Source organism: Alexandromys fortis, unplaced genomic scaffold (genome assembly GCF_014885135.2).
Source record: "Alexandromys fortis isolate MF-2015 unplaced genomic scaffold, M_Fortis_MF-2015_v1.1 scaffold_12, whole genome shotgun sequence".
NCBI lineage: Eukaryota > Metazoa > Chordata > Mammalia > Rodentia > Cricetidae > Alexandromys > Alexandromys fortis.
Genome location: NW_026067937.1, coordinates 15,850,542 through 15,876,652, shown reverse-complemented (window position 1 = coordinate 15,876,652; position 26,111 = coordinate 15,850,542). Strand labels below are relative to the sequence as shown.

Below are 26,111 nucleotides of genomic sequence, written 5' to 3'. Positions count from 1 at the left end.
ACTGTGAGCAGAGGAACGTTCATCACCACCTGAGGAATGCAGGCTCTTTGGGAAGACCTCGAATTTCAGGTACTGTACAACCAGAGGAGACAGCGTGGAGCGTGGAGGGGATAGCGCAGTTCCACAGTGTGACCCAGAAGCCCAGCCGCTCCCTCTCTGGCTTTTCTGTCACTTTACAGGATGGGGGTAAAATTCACCACATCCTAGTGACATCCTGGCTAGCCAAGACTTAGGCTAGTATCAGGAACTGGCTTGTCACAATAGAGCTGAATAAAATAAGGCTTACAGTCACCGTAGCAGAGAGGTGGTGGCAGCAAGGTCACAGCTCTGACCCTCTGGCCACAGAACTGAGCCAAACTGAGCAGTGGAGGAGGCCCTGTCACTGCACAGCACCTAAGACAGGGACCAGGACACCACCATAGAAAGCCTGCCCACTCCAGGTTGAAGACCCTGAACATGGAAGTTCTCGAAATCTAAACAGAAAGTTTTGGCAAGGCGGGAACTAGATCCCAGATCTGGGAAGCCCAAACTGACAGAAGTACTGGTTCCCTGTGGGAGAGGCCCCAGTAGATCAGGGAAGAGTTTAAGGTCCTCCTACATGAGAGAAACTCTCAGCATGTTAACTGGTATAGAGTGGTATGGCTAGAGACTTGGTTTTAGTTGGCTATCTGTGCAGTACCCTCAGGCAGTGTGAGCCCTGGGAACCTCATGGAGCCAGAAGAGGGTCACAGACGAAGGAATCTAAGGATCACACATGTTCTCATGTGTCAATATATGCACACCATATGTGCATATGTGCACCCTTGGACATATGCACAAACACATGCATGCACACGAAAGTGTGCTATCTCTCACATACAGACACATGTGCATACACATGAACATACAGAATGTTCATTTTGGAGGGATTTTTGTTTGTTTTTGTTTGCATTTTTGAGGCAGAATCTCACCCAGCCCAGGCAGATCTTCAGCTCACTAGGTAACTAAGGCTTGACCCTGAACTCCTGATCCTCCTGCCTCCACCTCCCCAGTGCTGAAATTACCATATCTGCCTAGAGCGTTCATTTTTAGACACAGAAGTGACCATTCCTTACTTATTCATTGAAAATACTCAGAACATTGTCACAGCCTGAGGACTGTGACCCACACCTGCTGCTGTGTGACCGCGCCACACACAGCTCTGTGACACACAGAAACAAATGGAGTCTTGACACTTCAGTTGTCTGTGGTACTGCAGCCCTTTGAGTGGAAGGATGCACACACTCTTGGCTCAACGTATCCCATGGTACTTGTGGACCAAACTTCTTTATCATCTGCTTATCAGATACCACAGCCATGTCCACCCCAGGCCACGAGAACCTTGCTACCACCATGTCCTGGTGTGCTCATCAGCACGTCTATATCAGATAGACTCGCAGTGAAGTACAATCAGAAGGGGCCTCTTGTCTTGCCTGTAGACTTGAAGCAAAGGTTCTGCTTCGGGGATGTCTGTTTCGGTCCTCTCCCAGGGGATGAGACACAGTGTCTCAGGACAAAGGGAGGAGTCTGACGGCTGGTGAAGACAGATGTCCAGGGTTCCACTGCCCGGGGCACCTCTGAGGAGCAGGAACTGCATTTACTGGCTCAGAACTGATAATGAGTTTTTATGAGCTCAGGGGAACACTCAGAACACGTATTAATGTCAAGCATGCCCGTCAGCCATGCAGCTTGAGCGAATGTCACACATTAACGAAATTAAAGGCTCCAGCCAGAAGCAGCTGCAGGCTTCATGTCAGGAGGTTGAACAAGGCCCGACTCTGACAAAATCACTTTCCACATCAGCTGCTCCCACTGGAGCGTCTCTAGGGCAGATGGATCCCACCTCCCTGCACCTTAAAGGAGATGAACTGTTGCCACACAGCCAGGAAAGACAACCACCTGCCCAGCTCTATCCCACGGAGGCCACTCTGTTGGGGGCCCATTCCCACCCTTTCTGCCCCCGGGGAGAGTGGCTGTCACCCATGTTCCATTTAGAGAACCCTTGGGAGACAAGAAAAAGGATTCCAGGAAACAAGTGTGGAAAGATGGTAGCCAGACGATGTGGGCAGTGACCCCTGACCCGATGAAAGGAAAGGCCTGGAGTCGGGCGGGAGGGGCTCACTCCCACTCAGCTTCCACACTTGTAGGTAAGATTTATCTCCCCTGAGGTCTGAGGCTTCCCTGGCTGAAACCAAAAACCAGCTCAGCAAGGGGCTTGAGCACAAGAGATCTACATACACAGAGTCTCAAAGCCTCACCTGGGAGCAAGAGCCAGGTTTGGTGACGTGGAAGCTGATGGGGGACTCCCTGAGAAAGGCAAAGATGGAGGCAGGAAAGAGCCTGACGCCAGGCTCCAAGATCATATCATAATCACCGTAATCTTAAGTCCATCTAATAGTGCGAGTTAATTAAATTAATTATGACCTCACTTTTTATATGATACAGTCTGGTTTCTGAGATGCTAAAGAGTAATTTTGAAAAAAGTGGTACTTTAAAATCTTCCACAGTGAGAGTTTGGGTTGGAGGAACTTGTGGCGGTCTCTCCCCCCCCCCATACCTTTTGATTTAAATACAGGAGGTTGGGGATGGAGAGATGGCTCAGCAATTAAAAGCATTGGCTGCCCTTGCAGAGGACCTAAGTTTGATCCCCAGCACCTACCTGGCATCTCATAACTATAACATTGGCTCGAGAGGATCTTATGACCTCTTTTGGGCTCCCTGGGGACCAGAACACATTTGAAGCATACACAAACATGCAAACAAAACATCTCACCACACACATATTAGACAAATAAGTAAATACATCAAGCTGGCATAACAAGCTGTACTCCTTTGATAATGACCCCTGCCTTTGGAATGTTGCCTCCTGCGTCCTCACAACACAGAACCATTATGAAACCAACATGACGTCCACTGCTCTGTGATTTCCCAGGAAGCCTTCCTCCTCTAGCTCCTTCTTCAAAATCCTCCATCCCCATATGGCTTCTACCCATGTCCACCCAGGCTCAAGTTCATGATTGCCTGTCCACCGGCTGCGGAGGGCATCAAGGCTTTGCTGCTGGTGTCCAGCGTCCGTTCCCTCCAGCCTGCTGTCTCAGCTGTCACAGCGAGCATGGTATCTGTCTGCAGTGGTCTCCTTCTGTCAGTATACAGATCTTTATCATCCGGTCCCCCACTGACCCCCAGGCCCGTCTTCAGGTCCTCACAGTAGGAACACACGCTTGTCAAACTGAACTCACCCAAACCCTGCTAGCATGCTGGGTTCTGCCTTACTTATGTTCTCTCTTCCAGCAATTCTTTGTCCTTTTCCAACTCCAAGCTTTACCTCCCCCAATGCTTGCCAAACTCCCAAACCCCTCCAAAACCTTCCTTCAACTATCTTTTCTGGTGAATCTTCCCAGTATCACCACAGATATAATAAAACATGGTTCTATTATGTTCTCCTAGCAATTTGAGTCTGGGTATAGGAGCAATGTAATATATATTTTCTGTTTTTGTGATTTTCCCCACCTACTACACTATAGTCTCTGCCATACTAGGAATAGTATCTTTCCCCATTTATTGCCCTTCTCCTTGTGAGCCTCAGGCCCAGGCTCAGTAAGTAACAGTTGATAGATGGATGGAGAGCTGCTAGGAGAGATGGATGGAAGGCAGGAAGAGAATGAACCATGGCTGCAAAGAGTTAAGTTGGAGTTGGTGGCAGGAATGGAGAGATATAAAGCTGGTGGATGTGGGTGGGTGGGTAGGTAGACGGTTGAGGGGTAAATGAATGAAAGAGGGGCCGATGCATGGGTGGGCGAATACAGTGGGCATAGGTCGGAGATACGGGTAAATGGGTGGGCACAGAGATGCCTGGGTGGACGTGTGGGTGGGTGGGTGGGTAGGTAAACGCTGGATGATACAAGGACAGATGGAGGACAGATAGGATCGTCAGTTAAGGGGTCAAGAACAAGGACCTGAGACCCCCAGCACCCATCAGCACTGTGGAGGCTAAGGAAGAAGGATCCCTGGGCTAGCTGTCCGGATAGTCTAGACAAATCAGGAAGCAGTGAGAGACCCTGTCTCAAAAATAAGGTGTTGGGTGGTTGAGGACGACACCCAGTGATGACCTCTGGCCTTCACATCACACACACACATGTAAACACACACACACACACACACATACTTTCTCTCTCTCACCTCCCCCCACACAATGGTGAATATGCTATGTGTATTTATTTACCTCAATAAAAAAAAATTAGGAGGGAAGGGAAGTGGCCAAAATGAGCAGTCCCTAGCCACGACTCTCGGAGTCCACCCCCTCTTACTCTGAGACTTCTGCCTAGAGAGCAGATGTGTCTCCTCCTCATTCGCAAGCCAACATTTAATCAGCAACAGCTGGACTCTGGAATATTCCATACATTGTTCCATGATAGTGTTGAAGAACATGGGTTTAGTCTCCCTGTGTGGCAGGACTCAGTTTGGCAGGCTGTTCCAAGAGGAAAACAGCCAACCTTTGCCAGGGCAGTTCCTGCCTGAAGCCTTTCCACTCCATCTCTTTCTTTCCCTGGCTGCGCCTCCCTGCTCCACCCTGGCTTCCCAAATCACCTCCTAGCTCCTGGTGAGTCCTGAGACCAGGACTTTGGGTCTTGGGTCCCTGGAAGAGGCTGTGGTGTCCAGGTGTAGCTCTCCCTGAACACCTCACGGGGCATCCATGCCAAGTCCCAGAAACCAGGCTGGCCCTTTGCCACCTAAAGGCATTGTTGCTGACAGATAAAAGCTCCATAGTTCATGGCTCCAAACCAAACCATGGCTTTGTTTTGCTTTGTTTTATATTAGCTACATGGGGGGGGGGGGGTTAGTTTGGGAGCAGAGGGCGAGCAGGACCCAGGCACTCTGGGATGCATTCCTGCTTTGTCCTGTATCTCATGGTTCCAGATGACTCTTAACGAAGCTGCTGGGGTGCTGAGCACACCCGAGGCTCAGCAAGGCTCTCCACCTGCACTTGCCTGGTGGGGGACGGGGCTTCCACACCACTCTGTCACTCAGCCTCATCAGGCCTAGTAAACGAAGCCTCGAGTCAGCCCACTAATTGTGTCCCAGGATCTCAATAGGATGGTACTGGGACCATAGCGTGCTCAGTGGAGGGCCATAGCAACAGCACAGGGGCTCCAGACACTGCAGCAAGAGTCCTCCAAGGGTCTTATAGGATGTCAGGATCCCCGCCCTTTCTCTACAGGGCCTCACCAGGATTCAATTGCACATGTGTGCTGTGGCTCCCGTCACCTCTGCCTGTAAAACGGGCATGTCGTTCATGTTTCCCTGGTGTGGGGTAGGTGGGAGTTGGGTTCAATTCAAATGCGAAGTGAGGACCTGGGGTGTTCTTGGCCATACTCTTCTCCAGACAAGGTTCAGGTGATTCCAGATAGGATGAAATGGGGCGCAAAGGACGCTTGATGCCAGCTGATAGCAGGAGGGCCCCAGGGCCATGTAAGATTCCCCTTCTGAGCCAGTTAGCAGCTGGGGGCCTGGGGAGGCGGAGAAGACAAATGCCAGTGTACCAACCCCGTGGATTAGCATAGAAGCTGTAGAGTCCTGGTGCCCACTGTTAATAACTCTCCTGTCCTGCCTCCCATCTGTTCAGGGGCTTGGGGACGGTCTGTGACAACGGCACTTGCTAGACATGAGTCTCACTGTGACTTCCTGTGCAGATCTGCCTTAGACAGGGGGAAGGAGAGGGTATGACCCAGGAGCCCTCCTGCTATGAGCTGGAATCAAGCCGCTTTTGAGCCCCATTTCACCTGACCCTGGCCTGGAGAGGAATACGACCAAGAACACCCCAGGACCAGGCCTCACTTCACATTTGAATCCTACTCTTACCCCACCATCACCAGCTGCCAAGAAAACATGAACAACATAACCATTTTACAGGCAGAGGTGACGGGAGCCACAGCGCACATGTCCAGCTGAATCCTGGTGAGGCCCCATAGAGAAAGGGCAGGGATCCTGACATCCTAACCCCATTGGCTGCTGCTCACCCATGACTGCAAACTTGCGGGCATTTGACAACAGACGAACCAGCAAGCCTTGGTGGCTTCGGGGACTTGTCTGTAGAGGTGGAGCCTAAACTGGCTTATCTCTGGTCTTAAGACCCATCACCTTTCTATAGAGCCATCTTCAAGAGAAAACTGGAAAATGTGGACTTTGCAGGACTTCCAGCAAGAGACGCATGTGCCTAGATAAGAATGTGAGGATCAACAGGGTCCGAGGCACTGTCCAAAGTCACAGAGCTAAGCCTGGAAGAGGGAGAATCAGAGCCCAGGACTGCAGCCAAAGTCACCCAAGCTATGACACCATGCACCTGGTAACCAATGCCATTGTGTGTGGCCATCCATGGAGACACCCAAAGGGCAGTGCTCTCGTGCCACTGGGCTGCCTGAGTTTCAAAGGCTTCTGGTACCTCCCATGCTCTGGCCCAGGAGTCTAGAACGAAACCCAGTCTCTGTGCTAGTGTTGGCTTTGGTGCGATTTGTCCCCACACATTCTAGACCTTCAATGCCACAAGCCTGCAACGTGCAGCCTTAAACCTGCGAACTATGTCTTCGGCACCTTCAATGCCACAAGCCTGCAACGTGCAGCCTTAAACCTGCGAACTACATGTCTTCAGCTATTTTGCCTCCTGCAGAAGCAGTATTTAAAAAGCCACATGGTGGTAATAGAGATATTTTAAAGTGGCCACCCTGCCGCTAGAAAGGAAGCCGAAAGCTGAGAACTTGAACCTGCCGCTGAGGGGAAGAGCCCAGCCTGTGGCAAACCACAGCTTTCCTTCGCAGCTGGGGCTATTAATTCAGACTTTGTAACCCGCAGGGCTGTGGTGGAGTCCAGGCAAACTGCACCTCAACTCTTTGTAATTCTTCTCTGGTCCCACATAAATATGCGTGAATGCAGGAGGGGCTGCAGGAGGTAGGAGCACGGGCTATTAGCATTTTGATAGGGTCTCCCAGCACATGAAACTACAGGGCTTTAAAATTCATAGTGCAGAGATTAATACAGCCCTCTGCAACTCCCTTCGCAGCTGGAGGTGGCCAGCAACTTCTACCCCTTTTAGGGCCTTGATTGAGAAACAAAGTTAGAAATCCAGAGAGCCTGGTTCATCCTAAAAGAGAAGAGCCAAGGCCGTTTTCTATGTGGAATGTGTCCAGCCCTCTGAACTCTAAATGGCAGAATCGGGAATGAGGACTGGGAATGTCTGTACTCGTAGACAACAAGGCCGAGTTCCCGAGAGGAACCCTTGCCTATCCCCAGCAGTTTGGCTCGTCTGTTTGCCACGGACAAAGGCTGGCCTCTTCACCCCAGAGCCTCTGCTGTAATCACTGTGTGCAAGAATAATTGTCGCCTGGGACGAGAGACTCAGGGAGGAACTTCAGCTCCACAAACCCCCTGAACCCCAGCAGCTCTGTCCAGCTGAGGAGGGAGAGACAATGAAAAGCAGTGAAATGCAGCGGGGGACTGCAGCAAGTCTGGTGGGTGACATAGGAGGACGGGACACTCTACGAGGCCTCCTCCATCCGACTGTGCTCATCAGCTGCTCACGTCTCTGGAGTCTTCCTGGCTCTTCCTCAAAACCAGGCTGATGAAAATGCACATGCCTCTCACTCTCCAGTACCCCAAAACTAAAACCCAAGACGGCAATACATACATCACTGTGTGTGGAAGGCGTGACTGTCTCGTGTCTCCGTGACCAGGATACTCGGATGCTGTTAAGACTTGCAACATAGGGAAAGGCAGGGAGAAGCCTGGCCTCCCATCACCGATCAGCCCACCCAGAGAGTGCAAGACTCTCTCAGGTTTCAGAGGAGTGAACTTTGCAGTGCTACATAGGAACTTGCAGACTTCTTTTCCTCCCTTGTAAAAAGTATCACTCCCAAGGTTCTAGTTTTATCACCCTGCACAGGATCCTAACCAGTGTCACATCCCCCCCCCCCCCCCCCCCCCCCCCCCCCCCCCCCCCCCCCCCCCCCCCCCCCCCCCCCCCCCCCCCCCCGTGCCTGTACCATTGCCGCCTCTGGTTCTCAGAACTGCCGCCAACTTCCTGCTGGCTCCTTCAGACCGAGCCTCATCGGCCTTGGACCGCGTTCACACTAGATTTGTATGTGGGTCTGGTTTTCATTTTTTTCCCGATCATACTGACAGTACATGCTCAATTATGTGTGTGCTGTGTCTGTATATGGATACACATGTCTATACACACATGAACAGAAATTATCAACAAAATCTCTGCAGAAATCGAATTGGCGCATGACGGTCCATCTTCATTGCCCACTGGATTTGGAATCCTCTAGAAGACACGTCTCTGGGAACGCCTGTGAGGGTGTTTCCAGACTGCTCCACACAGAGAGGATTATTGGTGGCACTGTTGTGTGGGGTAGGGTCTAGAGCTGAAGAGGAAAGGACAGGGGAGCTGAGCCACTGCATCCATCTTTCCCTGCGTCCTGCTGGATGAGATGTGACCTCAAGCTCCCGCTGCTGCGATGTCACAGCTAAAAGTAACCCTTTCCTCCCTAAGTGGCTTCTGCCAGGTGTCTCTTCACACAATGAGAGCGGGCCTAGTACGTGGTTTCATCAGCGCGTAGTTCATGAGTGGGGCTAAGCTGGCTTGGGTCCTCCCTGACCTGAGCACTGTCAGGGATTTCCTGGGCAGGAAAGACTGGAGGAGCAGGTGCCAGAGAGGTGATTTGGGGGTTGGAGCCAAGTTTGGGTCCCGGCACCAGTATCAGTCGAATCAAAGCTCCTGGAACTCTAGCTTCAGAGGTTCCGCTGCCTCTTCTGGCCCCCACGGGCACCATACTCACAAGCACCCCCCCCCCATACACACACACAGGAACAGGTACCCACACAATCTAAAATAATTTTTGAAATTAAAAAAAAATAATTGGAAAAGAAAAAATAAGGTCCAAAAGGCAGGTGGGACATTTCAAACTCTGTCTCCATATGAGTGAAGGCAGAGGGGACTTTCTTCCACTTTTTCTATCATTTTTTCTCGATTATACTCGTAGGCAGTGGTGGCCTTCTTGTAAGGTGACTGTCATCTCTTGCCTGATCCCTCAAGGTTAGTGCTTACCAATAAACTGGTAATATTTCATTTTTTTTACATTCATTAATAGTGTGTGTGTTCATGTGTGTACCATGTCATTTATTATCTTCAACTTCGGAAACTCAATTCTCTTCTTCCAACATGTGGATTCTGAGGCTCATGCTGGGTCGTAGGGATTAATGGCAAGTACCTTTCCCACTGAGCCAATTCTCCAGCCCTCAGGTTTTAATTTAGTTATTTGGAACATTCTAGCTGGCCTGCCTCCATTTTGGGTGGCCTGCTGGGGCCTAGTAGAGCTCAGTCCAAAACAATGGCCTCTCATAAACTGTAATTAACAACACACACACACACGCACACACTACACAGGGAGAATACGGGAAGAAACACAGGCAAAGTGTTACGTCTCGGTAGTTGGCACACGCATGAGTGTGACTCTGATAAACAGAAAGGAAACAGGCAAACATGATTTTCTCACTACAGACTCATGCATGCTCCTTACTGAGAGTCCTCAAGCTAAGAGCTAAGGCAAACTCCTTGCTTCCCATAGGCACTTCCCTAAGCCCTCATGGATGGACTAAGACACTGAGGCCTGCACCCTTGATAAGAGAGGATGGCTCCAGTCCTCACAGTGTGGACAGGGACCGCAAGTAGCCTGAGATTCCAGGTCCAGACACTGAGTCACATCTAAAGCCCAGGCCTCAGTCTCAGAGCTGCCTCTCCCTGTCCTCACAGACGCTTGCTGCCTGCCTCCCAAGTGGAGAAGGAAGAAACAAACACATCTGTCGGGTTGCCAGGGTCAGGCTTGCAGAAGATGGTGTCCCCACCCACTCCCAGAACACAGAGCATGCTGAGAGCCAAGCTCAAGTCATGCCAGCCTGAATTGAACTCACATGTGTCTCCTCGTCATAGGCAAGCAGGCTCTGGTTTCTATTCTGCACTTCCCATCACACGGGGACAGGGACTCACAGAGGGATCCCCTACCTCCTCTGACTGGATCATCACCCCAACCACAATGAATGACTGGCTGGTGACAGCATCTGAAAGGGGCAGCTTGCCCCCAGCCAGCAAATGTCTCAGTCTACACACTCCAGGGGATATGGCTTGTCTCTAACTCACTGGCCTTGGCCAAATCACCACGCCTCTCTAAAACACATCTCCTTGTCTTTAAAATAAAGGGGACCTGAGCCCCAGATCTTTTCTAACGTCAGCTTTTCTTCACTGGCTCTTCATCTTCACAGGGGGTTTTACAGTCATTGGAGACTCTCGTGATTAGTTCTCACAGAAGGGCCTCATGTAGGGGGTCACTGCCAGTTAAATCCATGTGGAAATTCTGTTTTGAGGGAAGAAAGTTATAAGATGTATTAAACCAAACTGGGTGGGGACTGCAAAAGAAGGAGTAGGGGGAGAGGCAGGAAGCGATGCCTCACCAAAACGGAGCTTTCATGAGAATAAGCTCCTATGTGACATTGCACTGACCACAATAGTTAGTTAGTTAGTTAGTTAGTTAGTTAGTTAGTTAGTTAGGAAAATATATTTTCCCTGGTTTCCAAACACCTGTAGGCTTAGGCTCAGGCAAGATCATTTGGGTAAATGCTGTGTCTCAAAAGCACCCCAAGAAAAGGCTCCATTTTCTCCACTTCTCAGTGGACACCTATGCAGTCTTCCTCTCTAACCATAAGGATAAAAAGAGAAAGATCGGTTCAGAATGTCAGCTGCTAAGTAAGGGTGTCTTTGGGTGATAATCAAGGGCCCAAAGAGACACAGGAGAGAGACCTCTCTTAGAAAGAAGACAGGGCTGAGGAGAATGACCTGAGGAGATGCACCTGCTTGGTTCCTGGCTGAGCTCCTGAGTTCACAAAACTGAGCAACAAGCCATTTTCACGGCTGTCCATCAAAGAGCAAATGCGTGTGCTCCAAGCGTCTAGAACTGAGTTTTAGTTCATAGTCCCTTATCTTAGTTACTTTTCTATTCTGCAGTAAAACACCACGACTAAAGCAAGTTGTGGCAGGAAGAGTTCCTTTGGGGCTTACGGCGCTAGAGGAATAGGAGTCCATGACCAGCATGGCGGGGAGCATGGCAGCAGGCGGGCAGGCAATGTGCTGGAGCAGCAGCTAAGAGCTCACATCCTGATCCACACACAGGAAGCAGAGGACGGTGGGAGAGGCACAAGTCTTTTGCAACCTCAAGCCTGCTCCTAGTGACAAATCTACAAGACCGCACCTCCTAATACGTCCCAGACAGTTCCATCCACCGGGTCCCAACTATTCAAACTGGAGCTATTGGGGCTCTTCTCATACAAACCATCATCCCTACCGCATAATGCTGAGTCAGCTTCCTAGTCTAAACATCCGGGCATCTTGACTGCAGGCCACAGTTCCCCATCCTTGGCCAGCATGCTTCATTTGCTTTTTCCACTGGCCCGATTATCCCCTTTGGGTGCTCACAGGTGCCTCACAGAGCCATGAGTTCCGTGAAGTGATGTCTAACACAGCACTCCATCTGATGAGAGAAGGGAAGCCTGAACAGGCCGTTGGCTCTGCTCAGGTAAATTGCATCCAGATCACCCAAGCAGATGCCTCAACTCCAGCAAGGCACCAGTCCAAATCCGGAGCCCCACCCAGACCTCTGGGCAAGGAAGACATCATGGATGATTATTTGTGGAACCTAGTTGAATTCAGACCTTAGGCTGCGTGGTCACACAACTAGCGACAGATTCCTCAGGCCCTAGGCTGTACCCAGAACCTCCATGGTTCTGTCAATTTGTTTTCTTTTAATATTGCCAGACATCAATAATTGATCTTGGCACTGCTTCCTGTTGTGCCTGGATAAAACAGCCCCATCCACTCATCATAGGTCTCAAGACAGACCCTACTAATCGATCAGCACTGGCATTTGAGATCCAATACATACACATGTCTGCCAGGGACGATTACAGCGTGCTGCTCCTGCTTGTGAGCATTGCTCCCCCAAACCCTGGCTTCTCTCTCAGTAGACCAGCCTTCCTGAGCCCAGAGGGATTGGCAGAGCAGCAGCAAAGAACAGAACTGAGCCTGACCCCATCATTCTCTGGTTTGGTATGGTTTTGCTGTTGTTGGTATTTGGTTGGTTCTGGTTCGTTCTCCTACCCCCAGGTTTTCACAGATGACAAACAGGTTCAGAGGGGTCTATCCTTGTCTAAGGCCACCCAGCGAGGCTGCATAGAGCCAGAGCTTGACTGATACCACAGTCCTTCTAATCCCCGCTGTGTCTCCACACTCCATGGAGTTTCTCCTGGTCAATTAGAAGCCCCTGGTAAAGTCACAGCCAGGGCTTTTCAGTCCACCTAATCACGCAGCTCACTTATTCCCCGCTAAGCAGTAAATAGCAAGTGTCAGCCCAGGCTGGCTGGTGACCGGGCTCTCTGAGCAGACAGCGCCAGGCCCAGAGTGGACCCGCCTCCTCCTCCTGCTGATCCTGGGCTTTAAGAAAGAGATTTGCACTAATGCGAGCAAGATTGGGAATCCAACATCGCTGAAAATTGCCCTTTTGCGAGGCGCTAATACACACAAGCTCGAGGAGGAGGCTGTGCAGAGGTGTTTCCGTGCAGCCCAGGAGACCTCTGTTGTCGGGCTTCCTGTCTTTATTAAGCTGTGCAGACAGGCTCACAGTGTGTCTGGCTGCAAATGAAACCCAAGCTATCTCATTTTCTTCCCTCAGCCAGGCCAGACGCGCCTTCTCACGTCCTCCCCTCCCCCATCATGGTAGAGATCAAACAAGGAAAACAAACAAAAAAACAATCCAAACCTCCCCAGCATCAGCAAGTCTGCCTTTCTGAAGCTAATCTGGGCCTTGGAATTGAGTTGTGATGGAGTATCCTCCCTTCAGAGCTGGTGGGTGCTCCCACCCAAAGTCTTCTCCTGAGTGGTAGGGTAGAGGGAACACGGCCTGCATGACCACCAGCAAGAGAGGCAAGACCCCTAGCCATGCTATTCCACTAGCATGCCCCAACCCTTAGAGGCCCTACAGTGTGCAAACAATAGTCACTGGCAGGTAACAGTCTCAACAGCTGTGGGAGACACTTCAGATCAGCTGTAACACCTTGCTGTACAGGCCTGAGTTTGTAGGTCTTCAGACAAGCCTCATCTCTCACTCCCCTTTCTGGGCCATCTAGCAAACACCATAGCTTCTGCATTAGGTCTCCATTCTGCAAAGCAGGTTTAGAACCCCATTGTAAGGAGACTGCTGGGCACCATAGGACACAGTGTGCAGGCCCAGTGGGTCCCTGGCAAGAGAGCTGTTTCTATATGAGTGAGTGGGGAAGGACCTGGTGCACTTGACTTTGTCTTACTGCTCCCCCAACCCCCGCTTAAACTGAGGCTGTGATAACTCACCCACAGTCACACAGCTAACCAAGATTAGAGTTTGATCCCAACCTGTGTGACTGCTGGAATCTGCCTCAGTTTCTCCCAGCCCCATTGGAACACAGGGGACATTCCAGCAGCTCTCAGGACACAGCCTTCTAAAAGAGCTTTGTAGGAATCCCTTTGTTGCTCCACAGAGATGTGTGTGAACACACATGCACTTTATTTGATGATATTGTTACCACTGTTACTATTTTCCAGAGAGAACCTTTTATCAAGGCCTACACACACACACACACACACACACACACACACACACCCTGCAAATAAGTTTGAATAGATCTTTACATATGTTTGGGCTACTTGAAATAAAAATTGTCCATTATTTAAATTCTATTACATGGTAACTACTTTCTTAAAAGAATATTTTTATTTGAACTTATTGTGTGGCAATCATCAGTTATTTACATTCTTTATGCCACTTTAAAAAGATTATCAAATGAAAGGGAGGGAGTGTGTGTGTGTATGTTTATATGCATATTCACTATATATACACACATATATATCATTCCAGTTATTAAAGAGACACTGCCCTCTTGTTTTCTTAGACAACACCCACGAGATCCGTAGCTTCTGGCTTTTCTTCCCCTTCTCAGACTCTGAGGTGAACCCTGTGACTCTGCGGTTGGAAGAGACCCCAAGACTCACCAGGACTCGTTTCTCTATGAGAACGAGACATCAAAGATCGCAGTGGGGCTGGGAGATTGTGCAGTCGGTAATGTGCCTGCTATGCCAGCCTGAGGCCCCGAGTTCAGATCCCCAGTATCCACAAAAGAGCTGAATTGTGGCATGCATTTCTACCCCGGGAAAGTGGTGGTAGGATCCGCTGAGGCCCACTGGCTGGATAGTCTAGTCAGGTCGATGAGCACCAGGTCCAGCCTTTTTTTAGACCCCTTGTCAAAAAATAAGGAGATAACAGAGGAAGACACCCAACACTGACCTCTGGCTTCATTGCACATGTATACACACAAGCACCTACATACAAGCAGATACACACACGCTCACACAGAGAGACCCTAGTCTTGGAGGCTTTGGACCTCCAGGCCAGTGTTCTCCATAATGATAGGTGGAGGACAGCCATTTGCAGGCTAAATGTGAGCTACAGTCTAACTTCATTCACTTTGTGATGATGCTGTATTCTCAGGCCCACTAGGGTCACCAGGCTCAGAGCTAGGTCTCCTTGATGTAACAAGGCACAAAAGAGAGAAGGTCCCCAAGCCCCCAGGAAGCTCAGCCTATGCTGCCGCTCTGGCCCATCAGCAACACCAAGCACCCTTCACCTGGCTGGGTGTGCTTTCTCACTGGGTAAGTTGGCAGAGCCTCAGAGGCCACTGTTCGCCTTGGCTCAGCACCTGGCTCTCAGCAGAAAACAAAACAAAACAAAAAAAAAAGAAACCCTCTGGAAATAAGCATCAAACAACAGCCAAAAGCCCTTGAAGAGACACAACACAGTCTGGAGCAGAGTGGAAATGGCAGTGGCCCCCACCTTCACCTGCTACTGTCGTGGTCACAAAGACCTCGGGAGGGCCTGGATACTCTTCCTGACTATGCCAAGCCCAGGCTTTTGGACCCCATGAGATAGAAAAGCCAAGATGACGCTTGTGGGGACTACAGTGGGTTGGGCAGATAGCATGGAAAGGCTAGGGAGGGCCAGGAAACCATGAGAGGCAGAAGTCCCAGAGGCTGGCTATTTACTGAGGTCTATGTGGCGCTTCGGTCCCTTGTCAGGCAGAGAATGACTGTGGCCATGCATGCAGCTGACCGAATCCATCACAAATCTATGCCTCTACCTCAGGCAAGTGAGCTGTGCTTCCAATGCATTCCCACGCCAACTCCGCCCGTGTGCAGCAAGGGTTCGAGGGCTTTGCTGGAAGGCGCTGCTTCCCTCGAAGGCTCACCAGTGGGCAGGCTGGCCGCGCACAGAAGCCACAGTCTCTGGGAGCATCATTTAGTGTGACAATGAAATTGGTGGCCAACCAGCGAGCTTCCCCTGCCAGGTGGAATGACTGGTGTGCTTTATATAGTGGCTCAGAGTCCCCAAAGGTCTGGGCCCCAGCAGTCCACAGGGGAAAATCCCTTTTTCATGCATAAAGGATTGGCCCTCAAATCCTTGATCACGGGATCTGCTGTTGGAATCACCCACTAAAGCAAGGCAGGCTGAACAGTGTGGAGGAAGCCACTACAAGTTAGGAGATTGGGTAAAGGACAAATATCAGTCATGGCTGCCAGGCTGGCTAGGGACTTGAACACAACCAGGTGGTTCTGTTTAGACATGCCTGTCCCTAAGCCCTGTGACAAGTCGCCTCCTCTGATTCTTGTATCTGAGAGGGATCTGGGTGTTTGAGCCCTCCAGACCCCCGAGAGATGGTCCTTCTTCTGCTCTTTGCATCAAGCCCTCAGGCATTGCATGTGGGGTCCACAGAGCCATTCTGTGTGGGTGCAGCCTCGTCCCCATCATTCCAACGGGTGCCTGTTAAACCTGCCACAGGCAGCGCCTGCTCCACTAGCAGGGCCCCTGAATGTCAGGAAGCAGGTGGCCCAGCCTGCTCCCCAGGAGGCTGCACACACTTGGCCAGCCTGAAAGCAATCTGTCCCAGCAGTAGAGATGGCCATGTGGGGGCAGGGTGGGTCTGGCAGGGAGCCATTCCCAGCAGTATCTCTGGGCCCAGAACCCATGAAAGTGGTAGTTAACTCCAATTTATCTCCCCGCTCCAAACTGAAGTTGTTAGTTCATCAAGAGAGCCCAATCCTGAGGTCATAGGGGTGGACGGTGGGTAGGATCTGGAAGCTTTTACCATTTAGTCAGTGTCAGTTTCTGTGCTGGGCGCCTGTCCCCGTGCTGGGCGCCTGTTCCTGTCCTGGGTGTCCGTCTCTGTGCTGGGTGGTATTTAGCAGTTCTGCTGGAGCTGCCCCCTTCTCTCTTACTCACACTCTAGTGCACACTGTGTACCTAAAACAAGATCCCTGGTCTTCTCCTCAACTTCCAGATGAGTTCAGCACCCTTGCCTCCTCCCTAACTTCCCACTCCCACCAACCAAAACACAAAAGAGTCACCCTATGAGGGAATGGGAAGACATAGGAACAGAAGTACCTACTAGAAGAACTTGGAGAAGGTTCTGGAAAGTTCTCAAAGTAATAAGTTTCAGCAAGCCAAAGGAGGCCATAGAGTACTAGGTGGAAAGTCAAGAGACGGCTGAGTGTGGTTGTCACGAGCTCCTTGTCAGCTCCTTCGGCCCCACCACCCTGCAGTGTGTCCCAGGCCCAATACGAACACCTGGAAATAAGGTCCCCATGTGCAGACTGTGTGCAATCAGGGCCAGTTAAGGATAAGTCTGTCTGAAGGGCTGGTGACCCAGTCGTCCCAAGGAACTTTGAATATTCATCTCAGCACTCTGCTGCTAATGCCAATGCCAAGTTGGAGTTTCTTTGTGGTCTCAGCTTCCTTTGCAGCCGATTAGGACTGGGTGACAGATCTGGCCAATGTCCAACTCCTGCTGCAGCATGGAGTGCCTGCTGGCATTCCCACCATCCTCTTGTCCTTCAACAGTGACATCAGTGCCACTTACATGGTTCAGAGCAGCCATATACATACCGGGGTCACCCTCCCAAGCACCCCAAAAAGCAGAGACAGAGGCCAAGCAGGAGAGCAAGCAGGGAGAGCAAAGAGCTCAGGCATGGAGGTTTGGTGTCATAGGCAGCAGTTAGTGTCCGCTTAACAGAACACAAGTGCCATCATTTTCAGAGATAAAGAATTAGAGGCCACAACACAGCAAGACAATTGCAGATCCAGGCCAGCAACACACCTCTTCCTTACAGCCCTCTCTTGCTTCCTGAGATTGTTCCCTTCTGTGAGCAACCATGTCGCCAAACCTTTTAACCCACCTGTCTCCAAGGTGCCTAAGTGATATGTGTAAGATGAAAGGATGGGTTCTCAGAAGGTGCGCAAAGCAAGAATGGTCAAAAGCATATGTGGGGTGTGGTGTGGTGTGTGTGTGTGTGTGAGGTGTGTTGGGGGTGCCCCAACTTCAAAGGTACCCACTGGGGCTCTGGGGGTCACAGGAAGGAGAACCACACAATGGCTGAACACAGAGGATGAAGAGCCAAAATGAGCTAATCTCAAACCCCAGCCCCACCGCCAACTCCATGTTTTTCAGAGACAAAACCCCTGCGAGAAGCGATGAGGCCGGAGCGTGGTCTAGCCCGGACTCATAGGAACAGTCTCAGTGTCTGTACCATGCAGATGTCACTGTCAAGATCACTCAGAGCAATAGCCTTCCTGGGGAAGAGACATGGGTGCAGCCTGGACTGTCCCCTCCCAAGCAGCCCGAGGAAGCTTCCCCAGTCAAGACAGGAGACATATCCCCACTCTGCAGACCTCAGACCTGGCCCAGCCCAAATCCAGAGAGGGAACCAGGCCCGCTGGGGAAAATACCACCCACAGAGTTCAAGAGAATTTATCTGAAGGCCCAAAGTATTTTAGAAGAAGAGCCTGTGACTGGCTGGGGTGATGTTGGAAGCTGTTTGTCGGTTTCTCATCAGCTCAGGTGGTCCGGGTGCCCAGTTAGGAGAGGAAGCAGAGTGGAGCAGGGAAGACTGGTAGATTATGGCTGAAGGACTAGACATCACACTGGCTATCCTGCAGCAGGGACGGGGCTACTGTGAAAGTAACTACCAGGAAATGCATTGCCCCGGGAAGGTAAGAAAGGAAGAAAACACCTGACAACCAACCTACTCCCATTGTCTCCTGTCCCTAAAGTACAATGGGAAGATAAGAGTGTTTGCTGTGCGCTAGCTACAGTGCTAAATATTTTACTAGGACCATCGCACTGAGGGCCCACTACAGTCTGATGGTGTGAGATACTGCTAATTCCATTTTATAGAAAATGGAAGACACCAGAAGTTGAGTGACTTAAAGTCACGTGATTGACAGGCAGGGTAGACAGCATTTAAACCCAGGTACTCTAATCATCACACAGTGATTTTTTTCTAAGCAAATAGAGAACCTGAGGCTCAGACAGGGCAGTGACTTAGCTGAGGCCACACAGTCTCATCTATGATCCATCAAGCCTCCTCATTCCTGGTTCTCTGGGTTGTCTACTCTATCATGACTAATCTCCCAGTGTACACGCACACACGCACCTACCATTCATGAGCCTATTTCTGCTTATGTCCGACCCAGAAGTCTAGGCTAGAGAGAGCAAGATAATCAGGGCCCCACTGAAAGCCTGGTGGTGTCAGCTGCAGCCCTGGGCTCACCATCTATAGTCGGCCTTTCTTTGTATAAAACACTTGTGATCGGCCCCACTCCATCAGATGGAACACTTGCTAGCCTGTGGGGCAAGAGGAGCCCAAGCTGGTGTGTTTGCCTGAGAGTATTGGGTTCTGAGCTCTCTCTGTGGGGTCCCATCTGAGCGCAGACGAATGTTCCTGATTTCCCCTCTCAGTGGCTGATGAAATGGACCAGAAGAGCAGCCCTCTGGAAAGGGAGGGGTGGGGGCTGCTAAAACGTGTTGTCCAGTCTCAGGCCCTGGCTTTCCCCAAGGAAACAGGAAATGGACAGGCACCAAGAGAAAGACACCGGCACTGGCTACTGTGACCCTCTTAACAGGGATGGGTCAGAACATTACCCTCCCCCTGCCCCCCAAACACCAATGTGTGGCATTGGTCCACACAAGCTGAATGACTACCCCTGGGTTCTAGTACCAGACGCCAGCTAGAGGAAGCCAAACAGCCTGGGGAACCCCAAAGAACTAAGGGCAGCATCCAGCATAGCTGTCCAGATCACCAAGAGACTTCCCTGGATTTAAGTCACAAGGGCCCTCCATCTCTGCAGCTGTGAAGCAGGATCACAGGGGAAGGGGTTCATCCAAGGCCTCATTGATAAACTGACTGTCTGGATTTCAAATCTGCTCTTTTCCCTCTACCAGCCCTTCCCACAAATCCCCCTAATCCCTTGACTCCAAACCCAAACAACCCCAAGCCCAGGGCACTGAGACATCATATAGTAAGCGGGGAGCTATTCTCAGGTTGGTGTGGCAGTTATTCAAAGGTGGGGAGTCTTTTCTGGATTCATACCAAGATGTCCTATGTGTAACCCAGAGGTCCACTCCTACAATACTTCCTGGAGCTTCAGCGACTGACTGGCATTTTGGACTTGAGGACAGAGTAGACAAAGAAATAGGCCCAGGCTTGGATTACTGTTAAGTCAGAGATTGGGAATCTTCCTGGAGTCCACAACACAGAAGCAGAGACGTGAGTAGCCCTAGAGGGTGGAGAGTCTGTGCTCTCTTCAGTGTGGACGTTGGGGTGAGAAACAAGCAGAGACAGCACTCAGAATAGCCGGCCCTTACGGTGGGGGACAGGTTAATCCCCATGTTCCAAGGGTGAGACTGTCCTTCCAGGCTACCAGCACACACTCACACACACACGCGCGCACACCACACACACACACACCAAACCAAACACTTCTTTTGTTTTCTGACCCTGGAATGCCTTAAAGACAACCCAGAGACAAGGGCTTCTCCACCTTCCCTTTGCCTCCTTGCCTCAGTTCTGGGATCCCACACTGACTAAAGGGCGTTAGCTCTGCCATTCCACACAGAATCCAGTTGAGGTCTGCTCCCTCTATCGGAAACTTTGTCCCACTCTAGCACCCGATAAACACACGTGGTTTCTACCCACGCTGCAGCCAGAACCCCATCTGTCTCCTGGGGACTCAGGATCCACCCCATTTTTCCCTCACCTTCGCAGGAGTGTGGGGGGCAGTTGGGATGGTGAACACAGATTCCTAGCAAGGACACATGGAAAGTTCCAGTCACTCTGAAGTCACCGTCTCTAGTGAGATCATTTATACTCTCTTGGGTCGCAGAGAGGAGAGACGAGTTTAGAGATAAAGACAAGGCACCAGTCACTCACAGAGTCCCCTCAATATGAACAGCTCTTCACACAACAAAGATGACACTTCCTACGGCTCTGGCTGGATGTCAGCATGTCCCTTCCCACAGGCATCCCGTCTGAGAGTAAGGGATGGAAGGTGAGTTTTCACAGGTGCTTGGGACATGATCAGATAGATGTGTGTGGGACCCAGGTGATGGGGTGCTCTTTGGATGGCTGGGGAGTGTAACCCTTCTAATGGAACTACAGAAATTCCTAAGGAACCTCACCATCCACCCAATGTACCTGTGCCCAGAAAGAGGAGGAGTCCTGCCCACCATGCCCAGAGATCTGCCAGGACCAGGACAAAGGGAGCCACTTTTACAAAAGGTGTTAGGTTTCAGTAACTTCAAGTATCTCAACCAAGGTTCTATCTTATTGTCTCAACGCCAGCTCACTGTCCACTTAAAGTTTCTTTTGTTTTTGTTTTTCTAGATGTAAATCATTCTTGCCTACAGTCCATGAAAAATCACCTCATGACACCATCCGGTCATTGCCGAGGCACCCCAGTCTCATAGTGGGGCCGTCAGCCCGATTCGCTGGGACAAGGTGGGGCGCTCCTCTAGACAGACCCTCAGACCCTCTACCCCCTCTCCCCCCACCTCCCGCGCAGCGCAGTGGTGCATCTGCGGAGCTTGCGGTCTGTGAGGATCCTGGTCTGGTCTGGGAAGCACCTGGCCAAGCAAGTGCGCCCTCTGGCGAGGCAACTCTTCCAGCGCAAGCAGGACCCCGATCCCGAGCGCGCCCACCGCGGCCAGCCACGCTGGGAACCCGCGGCCACCACACCCCACATCCGGCCGCGGGACCCGCCCGGTAGCCTCCACATCCACAGAGCTGCACACCTTTCCGCGCAGGGAATGACAGCCCGAGTGTGGAAACAAATTCAAGAGCGCTCTCCTGGCTGGCCACCAGGGTCCCACGAAGGCGACGCGCCCTCAGTACCCCACCACGGCCGGCGATTCGCCGCACCCAAGCCCTTTTCCGGGTCTCCCGTCGTGACCTGTGGGCTCTCAGGGTCACCTGGATGCATCCCTTTCCTCCCAGTACATCCCCGACCAACACTCCGGACCTGGGAGTCCCACCTGCCGCCTTGTTGTCACCTGAGCCCCCGAATCTATGGGCGCTGCACCTGACCTGGGCAAAGTCCGCGACCCGGGGCGTGCTCGGGGTCACGCTAGGAGGCACTATCCCCTCCCCCAGGGGAGTCGCAGTAGAACTTGGTGACCGCTTCCCCGAGCGTCCTGGGACCCACATTGGTTCTAGATCTCCCCTGGGGCGCGCAATGTCCCTGCGCCAGTATGCACAGAGAAGCACAGTGGTCGAGTCCTACCTGGCAGAGGCCCGGACGCGGGGGAAAGTTTCTCCCCGGGCGCACAGTGCGCTAGCAACTTGAGGGGCGCCGTCAATCCTGCACGGTGGCGTTGGGCTAGGCGTCAAGGCGACGAGAAGCGGCGACGCCCTTTGGGGGCCGGGGCCAGGAGGCCTGGCGCAGCTGGGCTTCGGGATAGCCTGGCGCGGCGTCCGCCTGCAGCCAGCAGCCCCTGAGACGCCGGCGGCAGCTGCAGCCGCTCGCCCGCCACCGCCGCCGGCCACACCTCCCTCCACCCTCCGGCCCGCCCTCCCTCTTCCTCCGCCCTAGCCTCCGCCCCTCGGTCTCCAGTCGCCACTACAGCCGCCACAGTGCTGGAGCGCCTCTAGGCTAACCTGGCTCTTGCCTCCCCATGGCCTCTCTGCCCTCTCACCCGATGCTAGCATATGATCTCTGGAGTCGTGCTTTCCTGATGGACCCTGCGCCCTTAGCCTCCTTCCCATGTTTGTGTGGTGTTTGAATTTAGGAGATTGCTCGAGGAGGGCAAGGGTGGCTGGCACGCCAAACTGGGGCATTTATTCCTGTGGAGCTTTCCTGATGTCACCACCACCCTTGGGTGTGACTGCAGGGTTGAAGTGTGGAATTCTCCTTTGCGACGTAGTCCCTTGGTTTCCCACTCACTGCCAGGGAAATACCTAGTGGGATCCGGTGCAGCAAGCACTGTTAAGTCTCATCGCTGGTGACTGCCTCTGGCCTGGTGAGCCTTCCTAACTACATCAGTTGTAAACCAAGGCATTGCTAAGACCAGACCTGAGGCTCTCTTTCCTCCCTACACAGGCTTTCGCTGAGACAGCTAATCTATGCCACACCGGGGTCCATACAAAATTCACAAGAATGCATATATGAATCACAACCTAACAGAAACTGTCATGAGAAGACTCAGATTACAATGCTTGTTCCCTCCCTGGCATTATCAGTGCCCCAGCTTTGACAAGCCTCCACACTGAAAGTACTGTCACACACACAGAGAGACAGACAGAGAGACAGAGACAGAGAGAGACAGACAGAGAGACACAGACAGAGACACAGAGACACACAGAGAGCAGAGAGACAGAGAGAGACACAGAGACACAGAGAGAAAGAGAGAGAGAGAGAGAGAGAGGAGTTAAACTGCAGTCTGAAGGAGATCTCTTGGCCCACTGATGTCAGGACAGACGCTCTTGCCTTGGATGTTAAAGTTGGTAAGGTTAGGATGCAAGACTGAGTTTTGAAGGGAAGACAGAAAGACTTGACCTTTCTGGGCCAGCAGTCCAAAAAGTAAGATGTCTCAGGTCTCAGGGTTAGCCCTTTGAACCATTTCACAGAGTAGGAAGAGAGGCCAAGGATGGATTGCTAGAGAGGCACGCAGCTTCGTGACCAGGTCTGGACTCTGCTCTTCAGTGGGCCCGCATGGCTATGGAATTCTGTCACTATATAGACACCTCCCCAGTTTCCCGAACAGGGTCAAGGGGAGGCTGGCCCCTCTAGCTGAGAACCCCCACAGGTCCTTAACTCAAGGTTGTTGCTGGGAACACAGAAACTCAGTGAGAATCAAAGCCCGAATGAGGGCCCGGGCTTGACAAGATGGGGAGGCTTTTGAAGATTTAGCTCTGGTAAAAACAGGCAGAGTGGTGTAGGGAAAGATAGCACAGGCTGGGCACCGATAAGATGCCTCACTAGTTAAAGGCACCACTAGGCCTGACAACCTGACTTTCACCCCCAGAAGCAGCAGTTCACACCCAGCTGGGACACCGATTCTAGCTCCAGGCCTCAGTCTCTTGCCTCCTTCAGAACAAGGGCCTGGCTGGGCCCCAGCCTAAGGGCTGCCTGCTTAACGGCTTTCTTTACATCAGCATTTCTTTTATATTTTGTTTTACTTAAACAAGTTTGTTTTTTTAAACAGTGATATGTCCTACCACAGCCATAAATGGAAAAGCAGTGCCAGGTTGCTATAAATAGAAGGATATCATAAAAACAAACACAGTGTGAATAAAACGGTGTCATTAAACTACAACAATGGATCTTCAGCCACAATAAAAGAAAGCGTAACCCGATCCCACTGGCTCTTTTGCCTAAGAAAGGCTGACCACTCCTAGGCTTATTCCCTCTTGAAGATCATTGAGGATCAGAAAGGATCAATAAATGTGTTAGCAATCATCTTGGGACACCCCCACATCAGGAAATGTGATGCCTATATACATATAAGAAGTAAAAACACTTCTTTCTCCCACAAAATAGGGACCCCTGAAAGTTTAGTTCCAGGAGACTCTGTGAGACTAGTCTCCTGTGCACACAGCCATTTCCATCTTAACGCTTCCACAGGTAAAGTTGAGCAAACTACCCGTAGGATCGCTTTAACTGAGCAAGAAAATTCCCCAAATTGTAGCTTCTCTGGGGTTTCCAGGAAGGCAAAGGAATTTTCCAAAGAGATGGAGTGGGGAGGAAAGAAAGGCAGCCCAGGGAAAGGACAGCCAGCCTTGACCAAGCAGAGTGCAGATTAGCACAGACCGAGGAACAGCCTGGCTCAGAAGGTTCTAGATTCTTCATTCATTGTAATATGGCGATGCTGAGAAAACATGGCAGGTTGGACAGATGGGGAGTCCTGGTAATGACATGGGCCTTTTGACTACCAGGCTGGTATCTCTTGACTCCCTGATTTAGGGAGGGATGTGGTACTTAATATTTTCAATTTGACAGAAACTATAATCATTTAGGTCTTAGGTTCTAGGAGGTGAATTTTTGATTTTGTCTATGAGGGTATTACTAACTTATGTTAATTGAAGTGGGAAGGTCTGTCTTAAGTGTGGGCAGCCCCATTCCACAGGCTGGGGTCCAAGACTGGAGAGTAAAAAAAAGGGAGCTGAGCACCAGAACGCATCTCTGCTTCCTGACAGTGGATGAACATGGCCAGATGCCACACCTTCCTCACTGTGTCTTCCTCGAGACTGTCCGCCCATCAAACTGTGAGCCAAAACGAAACTGCTTCCTTCAGTTGTAGCTGTCATGGCAACAAGAGAGTGATGCAGGAAGTGTGGGGGAAATGGATTTTGAAAACACTCACCTCTCTCCCGAGAAGTTCTTCAAGGTTCTTTTCTCTAACACCCACTAGAAGAAAAAGCCCCAAATGTCTCATTGGCTTTAAAGTCTCAGGTCTGTCAGAATTAGCTTGGGCTAGACAACTCAGGTGCTGAGGCTCATGTGTCCCCTGGACACAGGACACCTGGAGCAAGCTTCTTCAGTGACATCCTGCACAAAGATCCCTGAACCAGAAGCCAGCAGCCTGCAGCCTGGAACTCTGCCCACACCAGTCCTCAGTGTTCCCAACTGGAGCACGGGGCCCTAGACATGAGCATGGGCTTTGATTGGGCTGTCAGGCCCAGCTCCAATACCCTGAGAATCATGAAAAATGGCAGGAACACCACCTCTTGTTCCAGTTCAATTAGGTCCCTTCGTCATTGGCTCTGTGCCATGGAAATCCACTTGAGATTTAAAAGAGCATGTGTCCTTTACAAAGAAATAGTTTGAAAGCCAGTGCCTCCAGCTTTGTTACATTATGGCCAGGAGACAGTGAACTTCTTACTGCGGAATGCTGCCTTGGGTCTCCAGCACCCTCTGTGGAGGTTGCCTCAGACATAAAGAACCCCAACTGTACTGCCTGGAACTAGCAGCTTAAAGGCTCTGATCTCTCTCTCTCTCTCTCTCTCTCTCTCTCTCTCTCTCTCTCTCTCTCTCTCTCCTTTCGTGTGTGTGTGTGTGTGTGTGTGTGTGTGTGTGTGTGTGTGTGGTGACGGGGGCACACATATGGCTGTCACAGGACTACCTTGTGGAGTCAATTCTCTCCTACCTTTATACGGTTCCAGGGACTGAACTCCAGCGGGCAGACTTCCTTCGCTAGCATTTTAATCTTGTCAGCCCAAGCCACCCGATCTTCCCTAAGACACTGAGGTGATCACCCTTCTGTCATTGATGGTGGTGAGATTCTCAGGGAAATCTCCGGCACGTGGTCCACACCAGGTAAAGAGGTGCCTGGAGGACGCCTCACCCCCACCCTCAGGAGGCTGACCTTCTGGTCTAATCCAGCCTTCCCAAGGCAGTCTACACTTGAAATTTTTAATCATTGTCGCCTTTATTTTTTTCTGAATTGTCTCCTTTTATGTGCAATTAGCAATCATTTCCCCAAACATTGACAGTTCATTAAATGTACACCCAGGAGTGATTGCATTTGTTTATCTTTCCAAAGCCTTTCACAGAAATAAATCCCTGTGCCCCAAGAGTTTCCTCCAAGCTTGGAGAGCTGTGCTCTTGCAGTTTGAGGTCTTGGAGCAGCTGTCAACCTCG

At 51.2% G+C, this 26,111-nt stretch overlaps 1 protein-coding gene across 3 annotated transcripts in view; it reads right to left on the bottom strand.

Moving 5' to 3' along the window:
• Positions 1-22,012, bottom strand: part of Tspan18 (tetraspanin 18) — a 131,338-nt gene extending 109,326 nt beyond the window's left edge. For all 3 annotated transcript variants that reach the window (XM_050146967.1, XM_050146966.1, XM_050146969.1), the window contains exon 1: positions 21,756-22,012. The gene's annotated coding sequence lies outside the window, so the exon portion shown is untranslated. The remainder of the gene's footprint in view (positions 1-21,755) is intronic.
• Between the last annotated feature and the right edge of the window lie 4,099 nt (positions 22,013-26,111).